The sequence below is a fragment of the Leucopleurus acutus genome (genome assembly GCF_964270905.1).
Source record: "Leucopleurus acutus genome assembly, chromosome: 7".
NCBI lineage: Eukaryota > Metazoa > Chordata > Mammalia > Artiodactyla > Delphinidae > Leucopleurus > Leucopleurus acutus.
This window is the reverse complement of record NC_139150.1, coordinates 78,355,075-78,376,266: the sequence shown is the minus strand read 5'-3', so window position 1 is coordinate 78,376,266 and position 21,192 is coordinate 78,355,075. Positions and strand designations below refer to the sequence as shown.

Below are 21,192 nucleotides of genomic sequence, written 5' to 3'. Positions count from 1 at the left end.
ATTTTTCTCATCATATGAATTCCCAGTTTGTGTACCATTTAACAATGAAAATATAAAGGATTATTTCTCTTCAATAACCCATTTTTAGATTACCTGCCTATGACAAAATTGATGCAAATTAAAACATTAGTTTAAGCCACTTTCTTCTTAATATTTTAAAATGTATTAATTTTCCATATTTAGTGACAAATTGTCCTGATTTGCCTGAGACTGAGGACATGGGGCTTTGAGTGTTAAATTCAGAACAGCCTCAGGTAAAATGGAGCTGTGGATTAACTTATTCTTATGTGAATGCTTTATTCTTCTCAGTGTTTTGTGGCAGACGCTGTTTCCTGTTCTACAACTTCCTGTTTCCTCTTCTTGCTGATCACAGAACTAGGCAATATTTTCTAGCTCCTCATGCCGTTAAATGCAATTCAAGTGGAAGTGCCATGCCCTGCATTCAGTCCTGGCCCATCAAAACCTCTCACACATGCTCTTTAAGCCATGTTTCCCTTTTGGCTGACTGGGGTGAGCAAGGCCATAGTAACCTTGGAAGTCATGTGATGAGTAGCACCCATGCCGGCCTGGTTCCTAAATGACCGCATGGAGCAGAGCCTCCCCTCTGACAAGAACACCTACTCTGGAGTGCTAAATATGAGGAATAAACTCTACTGAGTTTATATCACTATGAATTATGTGTCAGTATGTTATGGTAGCTGGATTTAAAATATTCAGTCTAGTGTTTCACTATTTAAATATCTACTCAGTTACAAAGGATATCACTAAGCTGTTTGTGAGCTCTGTATCTGGGGAAGGATGATCTGAGATTGTCATAGTAATTTTTGGAGTTTTATGTTTTGTAAAGAAATCACAGTAGTTTGAAAAAGTAGTGAGTAGAATGGAAAAGAATCTAGTTAAATAATTGGAATTAGGCCAGAATCCCAAGGTTAAAAACTTATCTCTTTTAAAGGAGAGAGAAAAATAGTACAGTGAGATTTTTATTAGTAGTACTAAGAAAAAGAGCAATTTAATAACCAGAAATCATCAGTAGCTTAGTTTTATATATTTATTTTAAGATCACCCTTCACAATTCCATCTGTACATTTTATAACTTGGCCATAAAATTAGATTTAAAATTCAGTCATTCAAAAGAGAAATTCAGTTCTTTAGTCCATTGCTAAAATTAAATGCTTGTTCTCAAAAACCGCTGCTGAATGCCACAGCCGTACTATAGCCATGTAAATAGGGGGGTTAGAGAAAAAATTACTTTCAGAAACACATATCCAGAATAGATGAATCAGAAAGTTTATTTTCACACTACTGGAGGCTGATATTTTCTGAAGATAAATTAATAGGATGTATATCAATAAGGATGAACAATCCAGATGTAATTAATTTATTCCACATGAAATGAAAGGTATGGGGGTGTGGTGGCTATTTTATATTTACCTTCTGTCTTCACCTTTCATTAGATACAGCATACAAAATTAACACTGAAGAACATAACTATTCAAAATTAAGTAAAATTGACTGTATTTATAAATGATAATTTCAAAAGTAGCTCAATTAATTAACCTGATATTTTTATACTATGTTTTCAGTAGTGTCTCTTATCACTCTTTAATTTGATGATTAATTTTTATACTTAAAAAGATATAAATTCAACTTTTACTTTAATATCCTTTGAAAGTACAGTATTTGCTATTATACAGTTCTGTGTATAAGCAGTCCAATGGCTCTTTAGTTTCTGAAGCTTCTTCTATTCTATTTTTTATTCTCTCACCCTTAGGGTGTTAACCCTTTACCTACATGGTTCATCACCAAATCTTAAGTCTAGAAACCTGTGGGAAATAAAAAAAGGGGAAAGGATCATTCAAAAACAAACCAAAACCACAACTTTGATATTTGGAAAATAAGTATTTGAATATTTGTTTCTTCATTTAAAAATGAATGAGCAACAATAAGACAATATAAAGTAAATAAAAAGTATACTGCAGCATAGTTCATGGTGTACTGGGGAAAACCACTGGATCCAGGAAAAATTAAAGAAAATAATACCTCTGGATAAGAACTGAGATGGAAAATAAAAAGTTTTAGAGAAGATCTGCTTTGAATTACCAGTGTGTACAAGGTGATATTGTTTCTATAAAAATAAAACTGTGTAACATAGGAAGAGAGTAAGCAGAAATGCAGAGATATAAATCTAAGAAGCAGGGTACAAAAAGAAAAGGAACTTGTTTAATTAAGAACACAATGCAGAGAAATTAAGGAAACAATCCCCTTCACCATTGCAACAAAAAGAATAATATACCTAGGAATAAACTTGCCTATGGAGGTAAAAGACCTGTAGTCAGAAAACTATAAGACACTGATGAAAGAAATCAAAGATGCCACACACAGATGGAGAAATATACCATGTTCTTGGATTGGAAAAATCAATATTGTGAAAATGACTATATTACACAAAGCAGTCTACAGATTGAATGGAATCCCTATCAAATTACCAATGGCACTTTTTACAGAACTAGAAAAAAAAATCTTAAAATTTGTATGGAGACACAAAAGACCCCGAATAGTGAAAGCAATCTTGAGGGAAAAAAACAGCTGGAGGAATCAAGCTCCATGACTTCAGACTATACTACAAAGCTACAGTAATCAAGACAATATGGTACTGGCACAAAAACAGAAATATAGATCAATGGAACAGTAAAGAAAGCCCAGAGATAAAGCCATGCACCTATGGTCAACAAATCTATGACATAGAGGGCAAACATATACAGTGGAGAAAAGACAGTCTCTTCAATAAGTGGTGCTGGGAAAACTAGACAGCTACATATAAAAGAATGAAATTAGAACACTCCCTAACACCATACACAAAAATAAACGCAAAATGGATTCGAGACCTAAATGTAAGACCAGACACTATAAAATTCTTAGAGTAAAACAGAGGAAGAACACTCCCTGACACAAATCACAGCAAGACCTTTTTTGATCCATCTCCTAGAGTAATGGAAATAAAACCAAAAATAAACAAATGGGACCTAAAGAAACTTAAAAGCTTTTGCACAGCAAAAGAAACTACAAACAAGATGAAAAGACAACCCTCAGAATGGGAGAAAATACTTGTAAACAAATCAACTGACAAAGGATTAATCTCCAAAATATATAAACAGCTCATGCAGCTCCATGTTAAAAAAAACAACCCAATCCAAAAATGGGCAGAAGGCGTAAATAGACATCTCTCCAAAGAAGACGTACAGATGACAAAGAGGCACATGAAAAAAAACAACCCAATCCAAAAATGGGAAGAAGACGTAAATAGACATCTCTCCAAAGAAGACATACAGATGACAAAGAGGCACATGAAAAGCTGCTCAACATCACTAATTATTAGAGAAATGCAAGTCAAATCTATAATGAGGTATCACCTCGCACCAGTCAGAATGGGAATCATCAGAAAATCTACAAACAACAGATGCTGGAGAGGGTGTGGAGAAAAGGGAACCCTTTTGTGCTGTTGGTGGGAATGTAAATTGATACAGCCACTATGTAGAACAGTATGGAGGTTCCTTAAAAAACTAAAAATAGAATTACCGTATGATCCAGCAATCCCACTACTGGGCATATGCCCAGAGAAAACCATAATTCAAAAAGACACCTGCACCCCAATGTTCATTGCAGCACTATTTACAATAGCCAGGTCATGGAAGCAACTTAAATGACCATCGACAGATGACTGGATAAAGAAGATGTGGTACATATATACAATGGAATATTGCTCAGCCATAAAAAGGAACGAAATTGGGTCATTTGTAGAGACGTGGATAGACCTAGAGACTGTCATACAGAGTGAAGTAAGTCAGAAAGAGAAAAACAAATATTGTATATTAATGCATATATGTAGAATCTAGAAAAATGGTACAGGTAAACCAGTTTGCCAGGCAGAAATAGAGACACAGATGTAGAGAACAAACATATGGACACCTAAGGGGGAAAGTGGAGTGGTGGTGGTGGTGGTGAGATGAACTGGAAGATTAGGATTGACATATAATAGATATATATAGATATAATAGATAACTAATAGCCTGCTGTATAAGTAATAAATAAATAAAATTCATCAAACAGAACAGAATGCAGAGAAGTGAAAATGCAATAACAATTATAACTCCCATTGGAGGCCATAAAATCTTAAATGAAAGTTGAAGAAACGGGAATAGAAATTTTAGAAGGTAAACTTAATTCCTTTAGAATCACTGCAGTAAAAAAGAGACAAATAAAAAAGGAAAAGCTAATCAAAATCAAGGATTAGTAAGAAAAGATCCTAATGACACATAAAATAGCCTGACAAGTACATAAAAGAAATAGATAAAATAAATAAAAGCTAAAAATAAAATAATCTCTGTTCTAATTTAATCTGAAGCTGTAGGTCTAAACTACTCATCTTATTCTAGGTAAAATTAATGGATTCGGGAAAAATGTTTGGATTTTGAAGATATAAGAAATAGTCTCAAATAATCACTCAAAAAGGTTGAGATTTACCAAACAAAGTAACAGAAGTAGAACAGAATTTACCTTTTTCTATTAAATATCAAATGCCAGCCATTAATATTCACAAAAGTTTCTTTTAATGTTTGTAAACAAGATATGGACACTCAAACACAGGTATATAGCTATGGTTTCTACCTTATCTCTGTTCTTCTAGTGCTCTCTGAAGTGTAGCAATACTGGCTTCTGTGCAGTTGATCATGTCAGGCATCTTTGTGTTTCATTATCCTTGAGGTTTTTTTGCTTTTTTTTTTTTTTAACCTAAGCTGAATTACTCTTTCTGCAAATAGGCATATGGCTTGTTTGGTCCAACCTTTCAGATCTCAGCTTAAATGTCACGTTTTGGAGAAGTTTTTCATGAATATCCAATCTAGAGAATATTGCCACTCACTCAACATTCATTAACTGTGGTTTATTTTTCTTCTTAGGACTTATGGTTAACTATTACTATTTAATATAGCATTTATTTCTGTCTTTCACAGACACAGACTTCGTTCATGGTTATATCACCAGCGCATAAAACAATTCTTGGGAAATAGTAGGGCTCAAAAAATCTTGGATAAATAAATAAATGAACAAGAAATATATAGATGGGAGAATCAAGCAAATGAATTTAAACACAGATTGACTCAGCAGATTTCTGTTTACATAAAAAGTAAATAGATGATTTGAAGTTATGCCAGCATGCAGAATATAAACTACTAAAGCCCTTCCTGATAAAAATAAGTAAAACTGTGAATAAAAGTAATTTAAAAATTTCAAATAAACCACTGTGCTAGCATTGTGATAAGGAATCTAAAAAGCATTGAAATGAAGTGAGAGTAGGAAAACTAGGGGTTAAATAGTCTTCAAAGCAAGGTCAAACTCTGGAGACCTTGAGGTTCTACTGAAATATGTTAGGTTTAACAAATTTAAACATTTGTGTTCATGCAGACCACATTTTCTGAATGAAGGCAATTAAAATAGATTAATTTTAAAAATAACTGAAAAATGCATATTTGAAACAAAAATGCAACTCTAACCTCAAATGAAAAAATGTAATGGAAATTAAGTGTTAAGAATGAATAGTAATTAAAGCATTATCTATCTAAATATCTAAGAAGGAAAGTTGTATTTAGAAGGAAATATGTAGCTTTCCTTTGTGATACAAGAAACTATAAAATATTCAGCTGAGGCCAAAATAAGATATTAATTAAAGGAAAAATAGAATAAAGTAAAGACAGTCAAAAGAAGGAAATATCAAAGATGGGATCTCTAGTTAATGAAACTGAGAGCAGAAGTAGTCAACAAAGCCAAAAGTTGGTTCTCTGAAATGCATGATAACATGACCATGTATTTCTTAAGACTCACTGAAATCAAAAGAGAAAGCAAAGATAAACAATAATATAAATGAAAAAGGAGACATAGCCACACAGCTAATAAAAAATATTATGAAGAACTTTAGGCCAATAAATTTGAACTTTTCAAAAAAAAAAATAAGTACTTTGAAAAATAAAACCTCCTGAAAATGACTCAAGGAGATAATAAAAACATGAGATGCTATATAGCCATTAAGAACAATTTTGAGTTAAAAGTCTTCCTATAACTAAAATACTAGTTTCAACAGTTTCAGAGACAAATTTAATCAAATGTTTGTGGCACAGATATATTTTACACAAAATTTAACTAATAAAAAAAGAAAAGGCAACAACTTAAATAAAAGAGAGCATTTATAATAAATCTACACATATGTAACACTTAATGTTGAAATAATAAAGCCTTTTCCTTTCCCTATAGTCAATACTATTTCAAAGATGTCCATGATCCAACATTTCGATACAGGGTTTTCAATAGAAGAGACATAAAAAGGTATAAAGTATGAAAAGGAAAAACAAACATGCCCATGGTTTTCAAGTAATAGGATTATGTATGTAGAAAGTCCAAAACAAATTATCAGTTTATTTTCTCTTTTCCAATTTTCATATATTCTGTTGTTTTTCTTGCCAGGACTTCCAGTAAAATGTTGACTAGAAATACCAGTAGTGGCTATTGCTGTCTCGTTAATCTCATAAGGAAAGCTTTCAACATTCTGTCCTTAAGTACAGTGTTTGTACTTAAGATCTCTTTTATCAAATAATATGGTTTCTTTCTATTTCTTTTTTTTTTAAGTACAGTAGTTTATTTTTTTAGTTTACAATGAGTGGATATTGACTTTCAACAAATGATTTTTCCCGCACCTATTTAAAAGCTTGTATGATTTTCATCTTTATACTGTTAACAGTGTTCATTGTTTGTCTTTTTTATTTTAAAACTGTTTTTCATTACATAGTAAAGTTGAACATATAATTTAGTAATAACACTTGAAATGTATCTTGGAAAAATGATTGTATACCTGTCCCTGGAGACATGAACAGAAATGTTTACTGCAGTATTGTTAATAATTGCTCCCCCCCCCCAAATTGGGAAACAGTTTATCATCTGTCAAAAGCACAATGGAAAAACACAATTTTATTGTACAATGAAGCACTAAAATGTATGAACTTCAGCTATATATGTAGAAATGGAGAAACTGCAAAAACATTAAGCAAAACAAGCAAATCACTGAAGAATACATATACTATGATTCCATTTTTATAATTTTTAACAGTAGTGAGGTTAACTAGGTAGTCAAATTATGAAGAGAGTCCATAGAATTAGGAAAATATTTGTGCCATACCTTGGGAGGTAGGGTAGCGAATGCTTTGGAGGCAGGACACAGAGGAGTCATCACATGTACTGGTAATATGCTATTTCTTAAGCTGGGTATATGAGCGTTAATTTTATTATAAATCTTTGAACTGTTCCTATACATTATATAAATACTTTTATAAACTAATGATAAATATCATAATAAGATACTTTAAAATAATAAATATATAAATATATAGCTGACTAAACCATAGTGAAATTTTACTTCCATTAGAAAAGGTGGGGGGAGACATATCTTCTCTGAAATAATTCACTCTTTTTCTTTGACATTCTATTACAGATTTTCAGTGTATGTTAGTTTTTAACTTGCTTTTGCTGGTCTTCCCCACTGATTTTAGGCTCTTTGATGGCAAGATCCCATCTGTTGTTTAATCGAGTATACTATGCCTATTGTACATTGCCTGGCAAACAGTATTTGCTCACTTTATATTTGTAACTCAGTGAATGGGCTAATGCATAAAAAATAGTGAAAAGCAAATGATATCTGGAGAAGTTACCAGATATCAACTTGCTCTCCTTATAGTGAGCCTTACAGTGCATTATTTAGGGGTGCTTAATTTTCCTCTATCTAAGGATGTTTATGATATATATAAATTGTAAGATTTGTGGCTACTGCATCCTGTAGCCACAAAATGAACAATAGGAACAAAAATATTATAGGGATAAACTAGAAAGTATAGCTTACTTATTTTGTTGACTTTTTGCAGCTGCATTTCGTAGTTCTCCTTGAGTTATAGCCTAATTTAAAGGAGACATTAGAAGATCTTCAAGATGGTGAAGGAGTAAGACATGGAGATCACCTTTGTCCCCACAGATACATAGGAAATACATCTGCATGTGGAGCGGCTCCTGTGGAATGCCTGCTGAGTGCTGGCAGAGGACCTTGGACTTCCCAGGGGGCAGGAGGCTCCCCATGTGCCTGGGTGGGGTGGGGGAGAAAAGAAAGGGCAGAGACTGAGGAGTAGGGACGGGACCTGCACCTCTAGGAGGGAGCTGTGAAAGAGGAAAAGTTTCCACACACTAGGAAGCCCCTTCACTGGTAGAGATGGGAGTGGCGGGGGCAAGCTTCGGAACCATGTAGGAGAGCGTAGCAATAGGGGTGCAGAGGACAAAGTGGAGAGATTTCCACACAGAGGATTGGTGCCAACCAGCACTCACCAGCCTGAGAGGCTTGTCTGCTAACCCACTGGGGCGGGTGGGGGCGGGAAGCTGAGGCTTTGGCTTCGGAGGTCAGATCCCAGGGAGAGGACCGGGGTTGGCTGCGTGAACAGAGCCTGAAGGGGGCTAGTGCATCACAGCTAGCCGGGGAGGAGTCTGGGAAAAAGTATGGACCTACCTAAGAGGCAACAGAACATTGTTTGGGGGTGCGTGAGCAGAGGGGATTCAAAGCACCGCCTAAACGAGCTCCAGAGACAGGCACGAGCTGTGGCTATCAGCGCAGACAATGGAGATGGGCATGAAATGCTAAGGCTGCTACTGCAGCCACCAAGAAGCCTGTGTGAAAAAGCACAAGTCACTATCCACACCTCCCCTCCAGGGAGCCTGTGCAGCCCACCACTGCCAGGGTCCCATGATCCAGGGACAGCTTCCCCAGGAGAACATATGGTGTGCCTCAGGCTGTTGCAATGTCATTTTGGCCTCTGTTGCCGCAGGCTTGCCCCACATTCCATACCCCATCCTCCCCCTGGCCAGAGTAAGCCAGAGCACCCTAATCACCTGCTGCTTTAACCCCGTTCTGTCTGAGCAAAAAACAGACATCCTCAGGTGACCTACACGCAGAGGCGGGCCCAAATCCAAAGCTGAACCCCAGGAGCTGTGCAAACAAAGAAGAGAAAGGGAAATTTCTCCCAGCAACCTCAGGAGCAGTGGATTAAATCTCCACAATCAATCTGATGTACCCTGCATCTGTAGAGTAACTGAATAGACAAAAATGATCCCAAAATTGAGGCAGTGACCTATGGAAGCAACTGTAGACTGGGGTTTGCTTTCTGCATCTAATTTGTTTCTGGTTTTATGTTTATCTTAGTTTAGTATTTAAATTTTATTATCATTGGTAGATTTGTTTATTGATTTGGTTGCTCTCTTCCTCGTTTTTATTTATTTACTTATTTTTTATATATAAATATATACATACTTTTTTCCTTTTACTCTTTTTGTGAGAGTGTATGTATATGCTTCTTTGTGTGATTTTGGTATAGCTTTGCTTTTACCATTTGTCCTAGGGTTCTGTCTGTCTTTTTTTTTTCTTTTTTTAAGTATAGATTTTAGCGCTTATTATCATTGGTGGATCTGTTTTTTGGTTTGGTTATTCTCTGCTTTCTTTTATTATTTTTTTTTATTTTATTTTAAAGACTATTTATTTTCTCTTTCTTCTTTCTTTCTTTCTCCCTTTTCTTCTGAGCCATATGTCTGAGAGGGTCTTGGTGCTCAGGCCTGTGCCTCTGAGGCAGAAGAGCTGAGTTCAGGACATTGGTCCACCAGAGATCTCCTGGCTCCACATAATATCAAATGGTGAAAGCTATCCCAGAGATCTCCATCTCAATGCTAAGACCCAGCTACACTCAACAACCAGCAAGCTACATTGCTGGACACCCTATGGCAAACAACTAGCAAGACAGAAACACAACCCCACCCATTAGCAGAGAGGCTGCCTAAAAGAATAATAAGGTCACAGACACTCCAAAAATCACCACTGGACACAGTCCTGCAGACCAGAAAGAAAAGATCCAGCCTCATCCACCAGAACATAGGTGCTAGTCCCCTCCACCAAGAAGCCTACACAACCTACTGAACCAATCTTGGCCACTGGGGGAAGACACCAAAAACAACAGGAACTACGAACCTGCAGCCTGTGCAAAGGAGACCCCAAACACAGTAAGTTAAGCAAAATGAGAAGACAGAGAAACACACAGCAGATGAAGTAGCAAGATAAAAACCCACCAGACCAAACAAGTGAAGAGGAAACAGGCAGTTTACCTGAAAAAGAATTCAGAGTAATGATAGTAATGATGATCTAAAATCTTGGCAATAGAATGGAGAAAATGCAAGAAACGTTTAACAAGGAACTAGAAGAACTAAAGAGCAAAGAAACAATGATGAACAATACAATTAATGAAATTAAATATTCTCTAGAAGGAATCAATAGCAGAATAACTGAGGCAGAAGAATGATACTGACATAGAAGATAAAATAGTGGAAATAATTACTGCAGAGCAGAATAAAGAAAAAAGAATGAAAAGACCTGAGGACAGTCTTAGAGACTTCTGGGACAACATTAAACACACCAATATTTGAATTATAGAGGTCCCAGAAGAAGAAGAGAAAAAAAAAAGGGACTGAGAAAATATTTGAAGAGATTATAGTTGAAAACTGCCCCTATATGGGAAAGGAAATAGTTAGTCACGTCCAGGAAACGCAGAGAGTCCCATACAGGGTAAATCCAAGGAGAAACACGCCAAGACACATATTAATCAAACTATCAAAAATTAAATACAAAGACAAAATATTAAAAGCAGCACGGGAAAAACAACAAATAAAATACAGTAGAATCCCCATAAGGTTAACAGCTGATCTTTCAGCAGAAACTGTGCAAGTCACAAGGGAGTGGCAGGACATATTTAAGGTGATGGAAGTGAAAAACCTACAACCAAGATTACCCAGCAAGGATCTCATTCAGATTCAATGGAGAAATTAAAATGTTTACAGACAAGCAAAAGCTAAGACAATTCAGTACCACCAAACCAGCTTTACAGGAAATGCTAAAGGAACTTCTCTAGGCAGGAAACACAAGAGAAGGAAAAGACCTACAATAACAAACCCCAAACAATTAAGAAAATGGTAATAAGAACATACATATTGATGATCACCTTAAATGTAAATGGGTTAAATGCTCCAACCAAAAGACATAGACTGGTTGAGTGGATACAAAAACCAGACCCATATATATGCTGTCTACAAGAGAACCACTTCAGACCTAGGGACACACACAGAGGGAAAGTGAGGAGATGGAAAAAGATATTCCATGCAAATTGAAATCAAAAGAAAGCTGGAGTAGCTATACTCATATCAGATAAAATAGACTTTAGAATAAAGATTATTAAAAGAGACAAAGAAGGACACTACATAATGACAAGGGATCAATCCAAGAAGAAGATATAACAATTAAATATTTATGCACCCAACATAGGAGCACCTCAATATATAAGGTAAATGTGAACAGCCATAAAAGGGTAAATAGACAGTAACACAATCATACTAGGGCTCTTTAACACCCCACGTTCACCATTGGACAGATCATCCAAAGTGAAAATAAATAGGGAAACACAAGCTTTAAATGATACATTAAACGAGATGGACTTAATTGATATTTATAGGACATTCCATCCATAAACAACAAAATACACTTTCTTCTCAAGTGTGTATGGAACATTCTCCAGGATAGATCATACCTTGGGTCACAAATGAAGCCTTGTTAATTTTTTTTTTTTAATAAATTCTCATGAGTGACATAACTAGATCAAAGGACATGATCTTTACTGTGCTTCTTTTTTTAATTAATTAATTAACTTATTTATTTATTTTTGGCTGCATTGGGTCTTCGCTGCTGTGCATGGGCTTTCACAAGTTGCAGCGAGCAGGGGCTACTCATCATTGCGGTGTGCGGTCCTTTCATTGTGGTGGCCTCCCCTGTTGTGGAGCACAGGCTCCAGGTGTGCGGGCTTCAGTAGTTGTGGCACATGGGCTCAGTAGCTCCCTGGAATGTGGGATCCTCCAAAACCAGGGCTTGACCCATGTCCGCTCCATTGGCAGGCAGACTCTCAACCATTGCACCACCAGGGAACCCAAAAGCCTTGGCAAATTTAAGAAAGTTGAAATTGTATTAAGTATCTTTTCTGACAGGAACGCTATGATACTAGATATCAGTTAAAGGAAAAATCTGTAAAAAAATACAAACACATGGAGGCTAAACAATACACTACTGAATAACCAAGAGATCACTGAAGAAATTAAAGAGGATATCAAAAAATACCTAAAAACAAATGACAATGAAAACATGGTGACCCAAACCTCTGGCATGTAGCAAAAGCAGTTCTAAAGGGAAGTTTATAGCAATATAATCCTACTACAAGAAACAAGAAAACTCTCAAATAAACAACCTAAACTTACACCTAAAGCAATTAGAGAAATAAGAATAAAAATACCCCCAAAGTTAGCAGAAGGAAAAGAAATCATAAAGGTCAGATCAGAAATAAATGAAAAAGAAATGAAGGAAATGATAGCAAAGATCAGTAAAACTAAAAGCTGGTTCTTTGAGAAGATAAACAAAATTGATAAACCATTAGTCAGACCCATCAAGAAAAAAAGGAAGAAGACTCAAATCAATAGAATTGGAAATGAAAAAGGAGGGGCTTCCCTGGTGGCGCAGTGGTTGAGAGTCTGCCTGCCGATGCAGGGGACATGGGTTTGTGCCCTGGTCTGGGAGGATCCCACATGCCACGGAGCAGCTGGGCCCGTGAGCCATGGCTGCTGAGCCTGCGCATCCCAAGCCTGTGCTCCACAATGAGAGAGGCCACAACAGTGAGAGGCCTGCGTACGGCAAAAAAAAAAAGAAATGAAAAAGGAGAAGTAACAACTGACACTACAGAAATCCACAGGATCATGAGAGATTACTACAACCAACTATATGGGTAAAATGGACAAAATGGAAGAAATGGACAAATTGTTAGAAAAGCACAATCTTCTGAGACTGAACCAGGAAGAAATAGAAAATTTGAACAGACCAATCACAAGCAATGATATTGAGACTGTGATGAAAATCTTCCAATAAACAAAACTGTAGGACCAGATGGCTTCACAGGCAAATTCTATAAAATATTTAGAGAGAAGCTAACACCTATACTTTTCAAACTCTTCCAAAATATAGCAGAGGGAGGAACACTCCCAAACTCATCTACGAGGCCACCATCACCCTGATACCAAAACCAGACAAAGGTGTCACAGAGAAAGAAAACTACAGGCCTATATCACTGATGAACATAGATGCAAAAATCCTCAACAAAATACTAGCAAACAGAATCCTACAGCACATTAAAAGATCATACACCATGATCAAGTGGGGTTTATCCCAGGAATGCAAGGATTCCTCAATATATGCAAATCAATCAGTGTGATATACCATATTAACAAACTGAAGTTTAAAAACCATATGATCATCTCAATAGATGCAGAAAAAGCTTTTGACAAAATTCAACACCCATTTATGATAAAAGCCCTGCAGAATGTAGGCATACAGGGAACTTACCTCAACATAATAAAGGCCATTATGACAAACCCACAGCCAACATCGTCCTCAATGGTGAAAAACTGAAATGATTTCCACTAACTGAGGAACAAGACAAGGTTGTCCACTCTCACCACTACTATTCATCATAGTTTTGGAAGTTTTAGCCACAGCAGTCAAAGAAGTGAAAGAAATAAAAGGAATCCAAATTGGAAAAGAAGTAAGGCTGTCACTGTTTGCAGGTAACATGATACTGTACATAGATAATCCTAAAGATGCTAACAGAAAACTACTAGAACTAATCAATGAATTTGGTAAAGTAGCAGGATACAAAATTCATGCACAGAAATCTCTAGCATTCCTATACACTAATGATGAAAAATCTGAAAGAGAAATTAAGGAAACACTCCCATTTACCATTGCAACAAAAAGAATAAAATACCTAGGAGTAAACCTACCTAAGGAGACAAAAGACCTGTATGCAGCAAACTATAAGACAGTGATGAAAGATGTTACAGATGATACAAATAGTTGGAGAGATATACCATGTTCTTGGATTGGAAGAATCAACATTGTGAAAATGACTATACTACCCAAACCCATCAACAGATTCAATGCAATCCCTATCAAACTACCAATGGCATTTTTCACAGAACTAGAACAAAAAATTTCACAATTTGTATGGAAACACAAAAAAACCCCGAATAGCCAAAGCAATCTTGAGAAAGATAAACAGAGCTGGAGGAATCAGTCTCCCAGACATCAGATTATACTACAAAGCTACAGTAATCAATACAGTATGGTACTGGCACAAAAACAGAAATATAGCTCAATGGAATAGGATAGAAAGCCCAGAGATAAGCCCATGCACATATGGTCACATTGTTTTTGATAAAGGAGGCAAGAATATACAATGGAGAAAAGACAGCCTCTTCAATAAGTGGTGCTGGGAAAAATGGACGGCTACATGTTAAAAAATGAAATTAGAACACTCCCTAACACCATACACAAAAATAAACTTAAAATGAATTAAAGACCTAAATGTAAGACTAGACACTATCAAACTCTTAGAGGAAAACATAGACAGAATACTCTATGACATAAATCACAGCAAGATCCTTTTTGACCCACCTCCTAGGGAAATGGACATAAAAACAAGAATAAACAAATGGGACCTAATGAAACTTCAAAGCTTTTGCACAGCAAAGGAAACCATAAGCAAGACGAAAAGACAACCCTCGTAATGGTAGAAAATATTTGCCAATGAAGCAACTGACAAAGGATTAATCTCCAAAATTTACAAGCAGTTCATGAAGCTCAGTATCAAAAAAATAAACAACCCAATCCAAAAATGGGCAGAAAACACAAATAGACATTTCTCCAAAGAAGATATACAGATTGCCAACAAACATATGAAAGGATGCTTACCATCACTAATCATTAAAGAAATTCAAGTCAAAACTACAATGAGGTATCTCCTCACACCAGTCAGAATGGCCATCATGAAAAAAATTTCCAAACAGTAAATGCTGGAGAGGGTGTGGAGAAAAGGGAACACTCTTGCACTGCTGGTGGGAATGTGAATTGGTACAGCCACTATGGAGAACAGTATGGAGGTTCCTTAAAAGCTAAAAGTAGAACTACCATATGACCCAGCAATCCCACTACTGGGCATATACCCTGAGAAAACCATAATTCAAAAAGAGACATGTACCACAGAGTTCATTGCAGCTCTGTTTACAATAGCCAGGACATGGAAGCAACCTAAGTGTCCATCGAGAGATGAATGGATAAAGAAGATGTGACACATATGTACAATGGAATATTACTCAGCTAAAAAAAGAACCGAAATTGAGTTATTTGTAGTGAGGTGGATGGGCCTAGAGTCTGTCATACAAACTGAAGTAAGTCAGAAAGAGAAAAACAAATACCGTATGCTAACAGATATATAGGGAATCTAAATAAATAAATAAATGGTGCTGAAGAACCTAGGAGCAGGACATGAATAAAGACACATATGTAGAGAATGGACCTGAGGACACGGGGAGGGGGAAGTGTAAGCTGGGATGAAGTGAGAGAGTGGCATTGACATATATACAGTACCAAATATAAAATAAATAGTGGGAAGCAGCAGCATAGCACAGGGAGATCAGCTCGGTGCTCTGTGACCACCTAGAGGTGCAGGATAGGGAGGGTGGGAGGGAGACACAAGAGGGAGGGGACATGGGGATATTTGTATGCATATAGCTGATTCACTTTGTTATACAGCAGAAATTAACACAACAGTGTAAAGCAATTATACTCCAATAAAGATGTTAAAAAAAAAATAGGTCTGACTCTTTGTGGGGAAGAGTTTAAATAAAGGCTGAGAGAGCTATTTTTATAAAAAGCACTATAAGACTTCAGATACCAACAGAGCTGTTAGAGAGACCAAGAGAAGGATGAAGGGAATTCAGTAACAACCCAGCATCTTGAAGGGTTTTCAATTTTTGGCTCACCTAGGCAAATATTTTCCCCCAGTTGCCTTGGAGGTATCTAACAACAAAAAAAGATCAAAGACAGTAAGAGGACAAGAGCAAACTTTGCCTGGAGGCTTGTATGGTATCAACATAGAGCCTCCCAGAAGAAATAGCTAATGGGGTAGAGGTCAGATGTATCTGGCTAGAACCCCAAATCTTGCATAAGTACAGATGGGAGTTAGTAACTTTGAACGTTGACAGTTATATGAGCTCTTTGTATCTCCAGATTGCTGTGGCTTAAGGAAGTTTGTGTTGCACTTTATTGTTTATAACCATATAATTGTGGAATAATGGGTTAGGGTTAAACTTTAAGTATATTGTTTCTCTGTAAATGATGCAGCTTGATAATGCAATTCAAATATTCTTGGTTGTCAGAATTTAAGGAAATTTTCCTCATCTCACTCAATGTTTCTTTTATACATTTTGAAAATTCTAGAGTATTTCAGGCATACAAAAAATGACAGAGAATATTTTTTTTCTAAAACCTGTGCACTCACGGATACAATTTTGCAAATTTTTATGTTTTTATATATTTACTTCAGCTCTATTTTTTAAAACAATAAAAAATAGGGATCCAGTTAAAACAATCTTTTTCTCCATCATTTCTCCCCATAAGTACCTAGTATGTTAAAACTAGTAAACTTCTTTGTGGTCTATATTTTTTATGCTATCCATATTCCAGTGCTTCCACAAATGATATACGGTTTTGCCAGATACATTTAAATTTTTTACCTAGCAGATACATACATTGATCTTCCTGCTTTTTAGTCTGAAGCCAGTTTCTATCTGTGGAAAAGCACTCGGTTCATCCATAGCAGGCCAGAAATGCTGAAGAGTTAATATCCCTGGACAGCCCTAAACAAATGAGAGATTGATGGAAAACAGGAGGTTAATGCATCCAGCTGTGATTTCATGGTCATTATTGTTTCAAAGGAGAGTAATTAGTGAATTGATTTAAAGAAAAATGTTAAGTAGATAATTTACTGGAAGATCACACTTATGGCAAAACTCACAAAGGTGGTTTGTGTGCAAAATCTATGAGTCTAAGGAGCATGAGGTATGGAGGGGAAACCTGTCTCAAGGATCAAGGGTCTGAATTACTCTGAGTTCCATCTTTAACCACTGTCTCTCATTTTCTTATTGATGCATCCATTCCACAAGCATGTGTTCATTCTGAGTTATACTCCATAGCATATCTGGGAGGTCCTAGAGGAAATGAGCAAAAGCTGGCTACAGTAGTAACATATTCATTTAACACACCTTGCATTGGTTTTCTTCCCTTTCTTCCTTTCTCATTTCTCCACTTTATCTTCTTGTGCTTACCTTACAAACAAAATATTTACCCCAAGACCTTTGTCTGATGGTCTGCCTTTGGGGTACCTCAGACTTAAGACACGTGATCTAAACTGCTCTGTATATACGTATTTCCTTTTCACTTCTAGCCATTCTTTCATCTCAGGCACATAAACAGCAGCCACAGAGTCCACTGATATTCTGAAACAGGTGATGCCAATTTATGACTCTGTGCTTTGCCTAATCTCACTTATGGTTTCTGTAGCCTTCCTATACAACACGCATCTCAGTGCACATGGCTGGCTCTAACCCACAGGCCTGTTTCCTTGCTGATGTTACTACCTCTTGCCTGAAATGCCCTTTATCACTGCCTTTGAAGTCTGGCTCCTCCAAGATTCTACTCAAAACTTTACCTTTCCCTAAAACTTTCCCTTGACACACTAAAGTTGAATTACTAGCTCCTCAAAATATTCAGAACACTTTGCCAATATAGGACTTATCACAGTGTTTTGCTCAATATACTATCATCCTTAGTGACACATCTGTGCTTCTTGGTCAATTGTAAATTCCTTGATAGCATGAGCTATCATGAGCTCATTCCTTGATAGCATGAGCTATGTGTTGTACAGTTTTTTTATACGTTATATCAGCATCTGTTTAATAAACCCATAATATGTAATAAGATTAAATGACTATTATAAAGACTTTAAAAGTATTTTATAAGCTAGATTTAACTTACTAAATAGACTTAAAAAATACATTGTAATTAAAGTTTTTAATCTAACTTTGTCACTTAATTCTGAAAAAGTGCTAAAATGTAAATCATATTGTCTGCATAGCAGGTAAGTATGGTAGATTGAAAAATTATAATTATTCATCTTTAGCAATATTTACACTGTTGTTTTTGCTTCATGATGTAGAGAGCATTCTCTCTCATCCCTAGATTGTAGGTTTAGCTATGTTATGTGCTTTGGACAAAGATATGTCTATGGAAATGACAGTAAAACAATTACACATTAAGGCCATAAGGGGACTGGCATGATTTTGTTTTGTTTGTGTGTATGCCTCTGACATTTCCATGCAACAGCCTCCATTGGGTAATGGCTATCCCTTCAACATCAACCCCAGAATGACAAAATGGAGAAGACCAAAGCCATCTAGAAATGTATTCTGGAGAAGCGAAATCTCAGCTGAGAGCAGAATGTCATACTTTTCTTCCAATAGAAATTCTAATAGTAGGTTCTGTCATGCAAAAAATGTGACCCTAAAAACAAGACATGATAAAATAATAAGTTCATTGCTAATGTCACTTTTCATAATTTTATTATTTTTACCAACTTTGCTTGGTTAATTAAATTATCTGTGGGTTCAACTAAGTGCTACCCAGGTTGTATTTTCACATACAAACTCCAAAAAGATGAATGGTTAGTTTTAATGATTCCACCTTATAATTAAAATCAACAACTACAACAATATTAAAAAATCTCAATATATTAGAAGAGAGAGGTATCAATTATTTTCCACCACCTCACAGTTATAGGTTTATCACATAACCGGCTATATTCTACTCAAATAATTGAGACATGCCTCTGGCACTGGAAAACTAATTACACTCTCTTTTTACACTTAATAAGTCCCATAAATCATAATGTTTAATTTTGCAGCACAATATTTCATCTCATACAAGGTAAAAAAATGTAGCTTTCCTTGGCAGGAAAATAACATAACAGAACAATTATTAGTAAATGAAAAGTCACTAGTCTATAAATTCACATTATTAGATTATTTCATTGTTTTGGTCACTTGAGGCTCACGTTTATAAACCTTGCATCTTTCTTCGCAGGTACACTTCTTTATTAAAACTAAAATGTAACCATAATTCAAAAGTGGAGCCATAGCAATGCTTAAGATAGTTACACCCATTTCAAACCAAACAATTCTGCTCAAGTTGGTCTCTGTAGGTTCATTCCTGCATTTCACAATAAGGCAACCGAAGGCCTTTGAAATGTGATTATGAGAGAACGACAGCCAAGCTTTTGAAACTCTCTATGAAGGAAGCTGAGTATATAGTTTGCTGCTATTTGGTTTTCATTCAGTTTGAAAGATACACAATCATATCTTTATGATTATTGGGGAGTTTCAGAATATTTCCAGTAGATATCTAGGAATATGTTAATTTCTGTGCCTTCTATTATTATCCACATTTACTCCTTCAGAAAATACTTATAAGTGTTCCAAATAAAAAATGTTACTGCTGAAAGATACACTATTTAGGATCATAGTGTCTAAGGGCTGGAGAACACACACGGTTTATATTCTAAGCCTTTCCTTTATTCCTCTATTCCAGTGATTAGCAAACTACACATCCTGAAGACCAAATCTAGGCTGTCACCTTTTGTGGTAAACTTGATGGGAACACAATTTCTGTTGATTTGTGAATGGTCTCTGGCTGCTCTCACGCTACAGTGGCTGAGGTGAGTAGTTGCAAAAGAGACTGAGTGCCTTGAAAGGTCTCAAAGATTTCCTGTCTGGCCCTTTGCAGAACATGTGTACTGAATCCTGCTCTATTCAATACGGTTTAATACGCATGCTTACTGTATAGTGGAATTGTGCACAGTTTAATGTGTAAAATGAGAAAATTGGATTTTTAGAGAACTTAAGTCGTTGCTTAACATCATGTAGTTAACTAGAGGCAATTCTTCTACTCAACTGATATTGCATTGTTCTGAATTCAGTGTGTTTCCTCTACCACAAGACTATGAGACCTGCTAGTTAAGCTGTGAAAACGAGGCATCATTTAAAAATAGGGCACTTATTAAAAAATATTCATTAGCCACTTCATAAAATTGAGATTTTCATTTGTATGTAGGCTATTGTATTATTTCATATAATGAAGCATATTTTAGGGACTGGATCAATTTGGCTACATGATAATCCTCATCGTGTTTTTAGCTGAAAGAGGCAGCCAGAAGGACATCTCATTCAATAACCTACTGTCCAAATTTCTTGACTACCATCCTCTCTATCTTGACCACAGTTATTATCAGGAGCCAGACAATCTACTGTCATAATGGGTGCTCACTTGTAAAATGACAAAATTGTAGATTTCTCTCTGAGCTTATATTTTTCCACTACTCTAGCTTTATTCCCCCAAAAAACTGATCTTCATGTATCAAAAATGCATATTCCTTTTGATTTAGAAATTTACTTCAAGGCATTTATACAGTAAGTTATTCTTGTACTTTATACAAATATATTTTATTTCGTAATGGGGAAAAATTGCCAATTACCTAAATACCAATAGAAAAGATAAATATATCTTGGTATGTCCAGTTATTAAAAATAATGGGGCTTCCCTGGTGGTGCAGTGGTTGAGAGTCCGCCTGCCAATGCAGGGGACATGAGTTCATGCCCTGGTCCAGGAGGATCCCACATGCTGCAGAGCGTGAGCCATGGCCGCTGAGCCTGTGCGTCCAGAGCCTGTGCTCTGCAACGGGAGAGGCCACAACAGTGAGAGGCCGCGTACCGCAGAAAAACAAAAAAACAAACAAACAAAAAAATAATGAATTGACTTTTTATAAATTTATATCTATAGCACATATTATGAATGAAAAGAGCAAGATGCACAAATGGGAGTAGATTTTTCTGCTCAGTCCCCCTCTCTTCAATGTGATTATCTGCTTGTCCTCTGTTTAGCTTCATTGCATTGCTATGGGCCAGGTGCCTGAGACAGAAACTTAGTCTCCTTTGCACCACTGTTTCCCTTGTCTGTTATTGGTCGGTTGTACGTATTATCTACAAAGTAACACTCCAGCTCAATCCCTTCTACCTCATTCCAGCTGTCAC

At 36.1% G+C, this 21,192-nt stretch overlaps 1 protein-coding gene across 2 annotated transcripts in view; it reads left to right on the top strand.

Annotated features, from left to right (window-relative positions):
• The window catches only part of LOC309963985 (uncharacterized protein), a 389,311-nt gene extending 369,548 nt beyond the window's left edge, over positions 1–19,763 (top strand). For both annotated transcript variants that reach the window (XM_082842582.1, XM_082842581.1), the window contains one exon: positions 19,694–19,763. The gene's annotated coding sequence lies outside the window, so the exon portion shown is untranslated. The remainder of the gene's footprint in view (positions 1–19,693) is intronic.
• Positions 19,764–21,192: the final 1,429 nt, after the last annotated feature.